The 11,046-nt window shown below is 38.5% G+C and overlaps 1 pseudogene; it reads left to right on the top strand.

Moving 5' to 3' along the window:
- The first annotated feature begins 2,318 nt into the window (after positions 1–2,318).
- LOC119082533 lies at positions 2,319–4,987 on the top strand (annotated as a pseudogene).
- The last annotated feature ends 6,059 nt before the right edge of the window (positions 4,988–11,046 follow it).

Here is an 11,046-nt window from a genome sequence, read left to right as displayed (position 1 = left end):
GGCAAGCAGTAAAACATGTCTCGTGATTGTTGCACCTCTCTGCAAAAGCTGAGTGCGGGATTCGTTCTCAGACCGTTGTATTACAACTATTTGTTCTTAAAAAAATTCTCGTTCAAAATAAGTGTTTGTTTTTTCTAATCGAAAATTTTTTTATCAGCTGTGATGTCGACACCCAGGTGTTTATTGCAACCGTTGTCATTTTCGATCAAGAATTTATTTCGTTTTTTTTTCAAATAGCCAGAAACGTGAAAGTCGAACCGACGACAGCACCCGATACGACGGACTAAATCACCTTCCAAAGTACTCAGAGACCCGGTTACGTTGTAAATTTGAAGCGTGTGATTATAAGTCTCACATATACTGTGCTAAGTGTAATGTCCACTTGTGCCTAAACAAAAATAATGATTGTTTTTACCATTATCACGTAAAATGAAAAATTGTCCGTGAAATATTCTTTGTGCGGTAATGCATGATCCGATTATGTAAAATAATTTTTTATTATAAATAAAAAAATGAATTCTGGCATTAATATTCGGTAGAACTTCCTTGAGCTGGGAATCGGGAAAAGTGATATGAACAAACCTACGAAGAAACATTGAAATGTCTGAGTTCTTGAGCTGGGAATCGGGAGAAGTGCTCTAATATTAGGAATCAACCTACGGTTGCTCTTATAATACCATTAGAACGTTTTACAAACAAAAAGAATTGCTACAATCCTTGAAAGGTCAGGATTCTTCAGCTGGGAATTAAAGGAAGTAGTCTAATGCTAGGAACCAACCGATAGTTGCTTTCACAATCACATTGAAGAGCCATATGAGAAGAAATAATTGCAAAAGTCCTCAAAACACCTAAGTTCTTGAGCTGGGAATCGTGAGGAGTTGTCTGATCCTAGGAACCAGCTTACAGTTGCTTCCATAGTCCCATTAGAAGTCTCCACAAGAAAAAATAATTCAAAAGGTCCTCAAAATGCTTGAGTTCTTGAGCTGGGAATCGCGAGGAGTGGTCTGATCCTAGGAACCAACCTACGGTTTCTTAAATAATCCCATTTGTGAGCCACACAAGAAGAAATAATTCAAATGGTCCTCAAAATGCTTGAGTTCTAGAGTTGGGAATCGCGAGGAGTGGTCTGATCCTAGGAACCAACCTACGGTTTCTTCAATAATCCCATTTGTGAGCCACACAAGAAGAAATAATTCAAAGGGTCCTCAAAATGCTTGAGTTCTTGAGCTGGGAATCGCGAGGAGTGGTCTGATCCTAGGAACCAACCTACGGTTTCTTCAATAATCCCATTTGTGAGCCACACAAGAAGAAATAATTCAAATGGTCCTCAAAATGCTTGAGTTCTAGAGTTGGGAATCGCGAGGAGTGGTCTGATCCTAGGAACCAACCTACGGTTTCTTCAATAATCCCATTTGTGAGCCACACAAGAAGAAATAATTCAAAGGGTCCTCAAAATGCTTGAGTTCTTGAGCTGGGAATCGCGAGGAGTGGTCTGATCCTAGGAACCGACCTACGGTTTCTTCAATAATCCCATTTGTGAGCCACACAAGAAGAAATAATTCAAATGGTCCTCAAAATGCTTGAGTTCTAGAGTTGGGAATCGAGAGGAGTGGTCTGATCCTAGGAACCAACCTACGGTTTCTTCAATAATCCCATTTGCGAGCCACACAAGAAGAAATAATTCAAAGGGTCCTCAAAATGCTTGAGTTCTTGAGCTGGGAATCGCGAGGAGTGGTCTGATCCTAGGAACCAACCTACGGTTTCTTCAATAATCCCATTTGTGAGCCACACAAGAAGAAATAATTCAAAGGGTCCTCAAAATGCTTGAGTTCTTGAGCTGGGAATCGCGATAAGTGGTCTGATCCTAGAACTAGAACTGGTATATTAAATGATGGGCTTCAACATGAAACATTACCACAAAAAAATATAAACATTCTATTCCCAGTAGAAATTCAAGTTAATGGGTTAAAACGAACAACGACCATACTGCTGTGTTTACAATAGGAATGGTGACATAGATTCGGATAATTTCAATCGCGTTCAGTTGGAAGTGTTTCCATCCAGCTGTGTCAAAACGGCTGCCACTGGAGGTACGGCAAAACTTGTTGTCTTCTTGAGCGAGTTTCCATAAATTTTATTGTGATGATGCCCTTTTCAGATACTGTCTCAACAGTTGGAGGTCTTGCAACCACCCGTATTATTATAGCGTCCGTAGCAGCTGTTCCAATGCTTCCAATTGTTGTTACCGGTGCATTAATCAAAGGGATTAGCATCAGTTGTCGGCAGAGGTTCGAACATATCAAAGGTGAGTGAATTGAATGAGAAGTGAACTGAATGATATAAAGTTCCATGAGCAGGTGGTCACACCTGAAAACTTCATACTTTTAGAGTATGTACGGTGTGTACGCTACGCGACACTTATTTAGATTAGGAAAATTGTCCACTTGGAGCCTAAAGATGGAAAGAAGATAAGATTTTTGATGTGGATTTATTCTCAGAAGTATTTCCATCCACGAACGCTTTATTAACTCTTCGTGTATTTGTAATTAAAGGTTGCACCTCGAACGACTCGACTGGTGGCCACATCTGAAACTGGCAACACAGTTGTGTCTGTACCAGTATCACTACCCATCGGTTCGTTGATTGGAACGACATTTAATGTCATAACACCGGATCAATTGCCTCATTTGAAGCAAATGTTGTGCGTGGACAGTAACGGTTTCATTTCGGGCAATGCTGTCGTTGGCGATGGTGATATTAAAGCCACTCACACTGTCATCCAGCAACAAGCGACCGAAGCACAAATACTCAAGAATCGACAACAATGACAGAATCAACAGCCCTGTGCACAACCAATTGGAATGATACGATGAATTCGGAAGTGTTACCAGTTCGCTCCAAGACTACCACAGCTGAATTGTACAAATCTCGATTGGGTTCAGGCGGTCGCTGTCGTTGCATAAAGTTTAAAGATCAATGGTTTACGCCTAGTCAATTTGAAAATTTGTGCGGTCGTGGTTCGAGCAAAGATTGGAAGCGATCGATGCGGTGCGGTGGCCGGAGCTTACAAGCGCTAATTGACGAAGGAATTTTAACGTCACACGCAACTAGTTGCATCTGTGCCGCATGCTGTGATGATGATTCGAGTGAGTAAATATTATTTTTGGTTTTTGTTGGCTGAAAATTTTTGTTAGTTTTTCGGTTTGATGTTTTTGTATTGCAACAACAGAACCCTACACTCAAACTCATGTTTTAATACGGTGAGACGGAAATAATGCAAATTCGGGTTCTCACTCAGACTCATCGTTTAGACATCTGAAAATTCAGTCCCCATGAAGATTCGCATTAGCTGATTCTCAGTGGGGTGACAATTTCTCCTTTCCATTTACAGACTGGTCAATTTTGTCGACCTTTCAAAAGATAGTGCATAACAACACACCTGAGGCCACTAGGGCTCTTTTTAACGATGAATCTGGTTGAATCTTCGACTTTAAAATTCTGTGATTAAATTGTCGTAACTTTCTGACAGTCTACACAATATAACTGCAACAACAATATGTTCCTCGAAATCTTCACCTAGGCTAGTAAGACGATAAAACATTTCCATCATTTCGTTAATGTGAGTTTCACCGTTTACGGAATTCAGTTTCTTTTATCGTTAAACTCCAGTTATATGGCCCATAACCTGTTAACGGAGTTCAGGTTTGATGAATCAAGGAAAAGATCCAAGACAATAAATTAGCAGTTCTTTATTGCTCATTCAATTTTTACAGAATGAAATTATATCGAGAAAAGCGGTTGCTTTTGTTAGATCTAATTTGCGCTAATTTGCCCACCAATTTAGTAGGGAAAAACTCAACTCACACGATGAAATATTACATATTTCATGTCGGGACCACAAATTTTACGTAACTCTATTCGTAATTTCCTCTCTAGGTATAATTACTCTAAATGTCCAACTCATTGCAAGAAATGAAAACAGGTTTTTGAGACGTTTCGCATCTTTGTTGATGCATCTTTAGTCGTTCATTTTCCGGACTGAAGATCCATTAATTCATTCATATCTTGTAATGAGTTAGACGTATAAATCTACCAAAGCCAATACCAAAATCAACTTGCTTTCACGGTCAAGTAAAAGTTAGAAGAATACATGACATCGGTCATATCTAACGCTGGATCTAACGACACCAAAGTTATTTCCAATCGATCACGTTTCTTTTCGATGTACTCGAGCAGTCAATTTCTTTCATCGAAATTGGGAGAACAAAGAACGCATGTCAAGCCTAAATGAACGATCAAATAATCGACATTAAACTGATTATTGAATCGAATAATTACGATTTTCAGCTGCATCCGGTCCAGTTCGATTATTCACCCCTTACAAACGACGGCGAAAGAACATAGTTAATCGTCACGACTCATTGCAAACCAAAATAAAGAAGCAGAGCTACGACGATAGTGAAAACGACCAGTCAATTGTTACCAAGGAAGAAACGAACTGGCCAGCAATCACTGATGGAATTGACGCATCAAATGATTACCTCAATTCGTCCACACAAAGTAAACAAATTTTTTCTTTTGCAATTCGTTTGTTTAAAAATGATTAACCAAACATTTGTGTTGTGCACAGACGATTTTTCAGTGGTGTCTGTTGTTCAACTAGACCGACTAAAGACGCTCTGCGCACAAATGACCAAAGCGACCAACGAATTTCGAAGATGTATAAATGAAGCCAAAGAATTACATGCTCATCAAATTGATCGAATTCAACATCTCAATTGCACATAATAGTCTTTCGTCAGTCGTCCTATGTAAATATTATGTTTTGTTTGTCATTGTACTGTTCCTAAGTAGGTAAAAAATCCATTGGTTAATCATTGTACATTTCCCTACTTTTTCCCTCTATTTCGAAATGCATTAGCACACATTAAATATATTTAATTAGCGTAACACAAAACACCCTTCATTTAACGAAATAAAAATTTGAAAAAAATAATAAAAACCAGAAAATGGCTCATCTGCCGTACATTTTGTTACGAGTGATAAAAATTCAATTCGGCTCCGCCTCGTTAGGACAAGCTTACGACGCGACGTGTACCGAAAAATTCAACTTTTCATTGCGAGTCACAAACGACGATTTTCGCGCTTGAAAACTGAAATGAGACGAAACCACAACAACATTCATAAAGGAATCACTCTAAAGCCATTTCAACAACAAAGCATGCACACTTGATCGCGGCCGGATCCGATGCTATCATTTCATAAGAGATTTGAGGTAATGTTGCGTTCCGTTTAACCGTATCGTGCTACACATGGATAAAATCAGCCACATTGTAGAAAAACTTTGAAATATTGAATCGGGCTGCATCTGCGGCTCTTACACCCAAATTCAGGCCGTAAGTGCGGTCGAAATTCAAAATGAAGATTGCGGAGGTCTTTTTAACGTACAGGAAAGCGTTTAAATGTATTTTTTGGTTCACTTTTTCATCGAATCGTTCACTTAAAATTTAATTTTAGGCACACTTACGGCGTGAATAGATACACTTAAAATCACGTTGGATGTAGTAGTCTTCGTTTGTGTCCACGTGTGTCCGCGTAGCACCCAACAAAATGGTGGACTCTAGCTAGAACTTATATTCTAATTTTAAAAACAAGGCATCAGAACAGTCGGAGCGTTTGCTGCGACTTAGCCCCGTACGACCCGTAATCCTATTTCGTCCGTAACCATAATACGTCCGTAGCCGTAATACGCCCGGAACCCTAATACGTCTACAACCCTCTAATGCGTCTGTTACCAAAATGCAAGACAAATTTACTGAAAGTGTTTATTTTTAAAATTGCGCAGAGCGCAATTACGAAAGCCCGTACGAAGTACCTCTCAAATAAAACCAACAATTTACGACATTATTTTAGAAACCCAAAATGTTTTGCCAACTTTCCATTGGGTATTCAATTATCTCTCAAATGAAACAAAAACTAGCAAAATCGGATGATATTTACTCGATTTATGTGCAAAAAACACTTAGGGCCGAGTAGCGGCCTTAGTCCAAGGGCCCAAATTTGAAACTTTTTTCGCCATCATTCTATTCGGCATTCAATTACCTTCCATAAAAAACTAAATCTAGCAAAATCGGATGAGATTTACTCGATTTATGTACAAAAAACACTTAGGGCCGAGTAGCGGCCTTAGTCCAGGGGCCCAAATTTGAAACTTTTTTCGCCACGTTCTTTTCGGTATTCAATTATCTCTCAACCGAAACAAAAACTAGCAAAATCGGATGAGATTTACTCGATTTATGTACAAAAAACACTTAGGGCCGAGTAGCGGCCTTAGTCCAAGGGCCCAAATTTGAAACTTTTTTCGCCACGTTCTTTTCGGTATTCAATTACCTTCCATAAAAAACTAAATCTAGCAAAATCGGATGAGATTTACTCGATTTATGTGCAAAAAACACTTAGGGCCGAGTACCGACCTTTGAGCCCTCCCAACAAGCCCACGTTGCATCTTATCCAAAAATAATGTTCAGCAATTTTGTTCTACTCGTCAATACCTTTCATTTGATATATCACAAGCAACCATTGCGTGCGTATTTCGGTAGATATCGTCGAAAGACTGAAAAACACCTATAGGGCCCTAGCTCTGGAAGGGCCGACCCTACCATGCCCATTTTCGAACTTGACCTTACTTTTGTTGATACCAATCAGGGAAAAAAAGAATTTTGAAAAAAGGTTGTGATTTACTCAAGCTAGAGGGGTCACAGACGGACGGACGGACGGACTTTTTTTTTATTGCGGATTCGTAGTCTATGAACATAACCAAATGCTTTGCCCTTACTGTCTGCTTCCAATTCGACGTGTTACAAACGGAATATTAATCTTATAAGCCCCCAGTACTTCGTACGGGGCTAAAAATGTTATTTCTTCCACTCTAACTCTATCAAAACTGACAAATGTAACCAAGAGTACAAACTACAATTAGAATTTCTGTAGAAAGTAGAGAGCAATGACAAGAATTTGTCGACACAACCTTCCCTACATATTGAAGCATTCAGTGAATGTTGCACTGATTGAAAAATCGACGACACGAGAAACGACAACTTTCTGAAAAACGGCTAGTTCCTGTAGAAGCGGTGGGTAGTCGTAGATTCTTCAAGAACTCGCCTTTTTTTCAGGAAATCGTCGTTCTGTAACATTTTGTACAAATATACAAAATGTTAGAAAACGACGATTTCCTGAAAAAAGGACGAGTTCTTGAAGAATCTATGACTACCTTGTACGTAAGGGCCTTGTGCGTAATTTAAAAAAGACGAGAAAAAATGGCAACTTCTTGAAGAAAAGGTGAGTTCATGAAGAGTCACCACTTTTCCAGGAACTCACCGTTTCTTCAGAGGGTCGTCGTTTCTCGTGACGTCGATTTTTCAGTGCAATAATAGTAAATATCTCTGCCGAAAAATGCGTTCGGTAGTCCATTATAATATTGGTAGTCAGCTAAGTAGCAACTACAACATTTTTGAATTGCAATGTTAGTTGTGAGTTATCTGGTATAATTCATTCCACTTTTTTTCCACTAATATTTCTTTTCCCGTGAGGTACTAATTAACAAAGTATAAGTGAATGTATCCGAAAATCTCAGCATAGAAATGGCAAAATATGAGAGTCGTTGATTTTTCGCTTTCACAAATGGACTCACCACATCCAGAAAAAGTTTCTAGTGATAGGACACTTATAAATCTGTCATTAGTGGGACTAGGGCCTCTCAACAATATAATTTTAGGCTATTTCTTCAAAAGTTAAAAGAATTTCATCCTTTGTGCTCGAGCTAACAGATTGTAATAAAATCTTGGTGTTGCTAACTTCAGCCACATTCATACCTTGGCGAATTTTAATTGGCATACGAAAACTCAGGCAGTAGTCAGTCGCCCCCTTTTCTCTTCATCGTTTTTAGCCCCGTACGAAGTACAAAGGGGCTTATAGGATTACGATGCCGTGTGTAATTGATGGAATTCGAAGCAGACGGTAAGGGCAAAGTGTTTGCCTATGTTCATAGATGACGAATCCGCAATAAAAATTTGGGCCGTCTGTCCGTCTGTCCGTCACGTCGATATCTTAAGTAAATCAAATCCGATTTCAAAAATTTTTTTTTCCCTGAAAGATAGTCAAAATAGTGAAGCTAAGTTCGAAGATGGGCATATTCGGGTCGGCCCTTCGTGAGTTAGGGCCACCTAAGTGATTTAAGGTCTTTTGGTGATATTTTTGGCAAAATAAACGATGGAAATGTAAATGACACGGCAAATGATAGGTATTGTCAATATCAATCCAGGAAAAAAAAGTTTTTTTAAATCGGGTGTGTGGACCGTGAGTTAGGGCCTTAGAAGTGAAAATCTACTAGGGCCCTATGTGTATTTTACATAGAACTCAAGTAAATTTAATCCGTTTTTCGTAATTTTTGTTTCATTTGGAAGGTAATCAAAGGCCGAATAGAATGTTGTTGAAAAAAAAATAAATTTGGGTCCTCGGACTAAGGCCGCTACTAGGGCCCTATGCGTATTCTACATACAACTCGAGTAAATTTAATCCGTTTTTCGTAATTTTTGTTTCATTTGGAAGGTAATCAAAGGCCGAATAGAATGTTGTTCAAAAAAAATTAAATTTGGGTCCTTGGACTAAGGCCACTACTAGGGCACTATGTGTATTTTACATTGAACTCGAGTAAATTTCATTCGTTTTTCGTAATTTGTGTGTCATTTGGAAGGTAATCAAAGGCCGAATAGAATGTTGTTGAAAAAAAAATTAAATTTGGGTCCTCGGACTAAGGCCGCTACTAGGGCCCTATGCGTATTCTACATGCAACTCGAGTAAATTTCATCCGTTTTTCGTAATTTTTGTTTCATTTGAAAGGTAATCAAAGGCCGAATAGAATGTTGTTGAAAAAAAAAATTTGGATCCTCGGACTGAGGCCGATACTAGGCCCTATGTGTATTTATACTCAATAAATTAAAATTTTAGGGCAATTTGAAATTTTTGTTTTATTTGAAAGGAACGTCGTACGGGGCTTCGTAATTGCGCTATGCGCAATTTCTAAGATGTACACATTTCATAATAATTTGACTTCAACTACTTTAACCGGCGCATAGGCTTACGGTCAAAGTAGGGTGACAGACGCACTAGGGTCACGTACGCAATAGATATACGGGTTTGTACGGGGCTCAGTCGCAGCAAACGCTCCGACTGTTCTGATGGCTCGTTTCTATAACAAGAGCTTAAAGATCTGAAGGAAGCAAAAGTAAAATCAATTCATATAATTTCACTTTATAGTTAGGGATAGTACTAGTACACTCATACTCAAAGGTTTTCAAATTTAAATTTTTCGCTAGTCTTTTTATAAAATCTTTAGAATTTATCTGGTCCATTTTATTTGGCCCATTATGCTCTTTGTAAATATCGTGAGGAGCTATTAAATGGAAAAGAGATCATTTGTTACGTGGTATATGTTAGCTACATCCAAAGTCGCTTCAAGAGCTGTAGAAGAAAATCTTGTTAATCTCGATTATGTCATCCTAACAATTCTTCCTCCAAAGAAGGGATATAAAACCCTATGCTCAAACAAATTGGAGTAGATCTGGTGGTCAGGAAAACATTGTATAAAATTATAATTTTTGTCATCGTTTCCGATTAGAAAAACTTAGAAATTTCAATTACAAAATTTCGCCTACGGCGCTAAAGTCTTCAATTTTATGTCACTAACTTATCGAACTTTAATATGCGTAATACTCAGAGCTATTATTGATGCGACATTATGACGTAACAGGAACATCCGTATCTGCTGAAATTTCGTGCTACGCTTTCTAATAGGCTTTGAAATGAGAATTTATCTTTGAGCGCTAGCACCCAACACCCAAAACAAAAGTCGGCGCGCCTGGGTGGTAAGGTTTTGGAACATTTCTTACGAGAGGAAAACATCTGCAGCAGAAAACTTTCTAGGTTTAGCTGAGTATTTTGTCGATGAGGACCATAGGAAAGTATTTTGTCGATGAGGACCATAGGAAAGTATTTTGTCGATGAGGACCATAGGAAAGTATTTTGTTCCGTTTCGTTACCACCCGAACCATATCTCGAGTTAATATTCCACAAAATAACAGGGAATATCAGAAGTTGAGTTGCAATCGGATTCTGGAGTAAACGACAAAAAATGTGGATGAGGAGCATAATTAAGTTGGATTACCCTAATTAAACCAATTAAACATAAAGCTTGTGCAGAATCACGAACAGCTGGTCGACAGAGACAATACCTTTATATCGAAAACAATTCAAAGGCAAGCTACACAGTGAAGAACACCAACATTAAGGTCATCTATGTGCGCACAAAACACGTATGACTGTAGTAAACTCGTTATTTAGAATGTGTTTTGAATCCTTATTTTACAAGTAGAGTGAGTTTGTAGATCAACTGGTGAAGTTCAGCTGTTGCTAATTGTGCACAAGTTTTGGTTTAGTGTTACGTTTGGTGTTACGCCCGATACACGAGTTTCTTATTTTTCGTATTTCTGCTGATATTTGACAAAAAATCGATAAGTTCGATAAGTACCTTATTTAACGGAAAATGCGCAAATTGACAACTTGGCCGCCACGACAGACCTTCCAACAAAAATTTAAATTTCCTAAAATCATACTTTAACATCTAAAACCGAGTCAGTCAAGGAGTGCACAAATTCACTCAGTTTTTTAACGTTGCAAATTGGCAACGGACCATTCAAGTATAATATGACATGTAGCTTCAGACAAACGTAACAAACAAGAACTCTCGTTGGAGCCTATACATGGGACTCCGTTAAGGAGAAGGTGATCTTGATAAAATCAAGTTCTAAACAGAGACAACCTGTTTCGTCATTTAGGAGCTCTAGGAACTGCTACTCATCAGTCGGTGGCAAACAGTCCATAGAGGTCTCCTAAATGTGCCATCGATACAGGGGACATGTACAATTGAACGCGAAGTGTGTACAATGTCAGGACATTTGGACGTACGTCCGAAATGACATTAATAAGAAA

Source organism: Bradysia coprophila, unplaced genomic scaffold, assembly GCF_014529535.1.
Source record: "Bradysia coprophila strain Holo2 unplaced genomic scaffold, BU_Bcop_v1 contig_476, whole genome shotgun sequence".
In the NCBI taxonomy this organism is placed as follows: Eukaryota; Metazoa; Arthropoda; class Insecta; order Diptera; family Sciaridae; genus Bradysia; species Bradysia coprophila.
The sequence above is the reverse complement of the archived record's forward strand: the minus strand, read 5'-3'. Positions and strand labels throughout refer to the sequence as shown.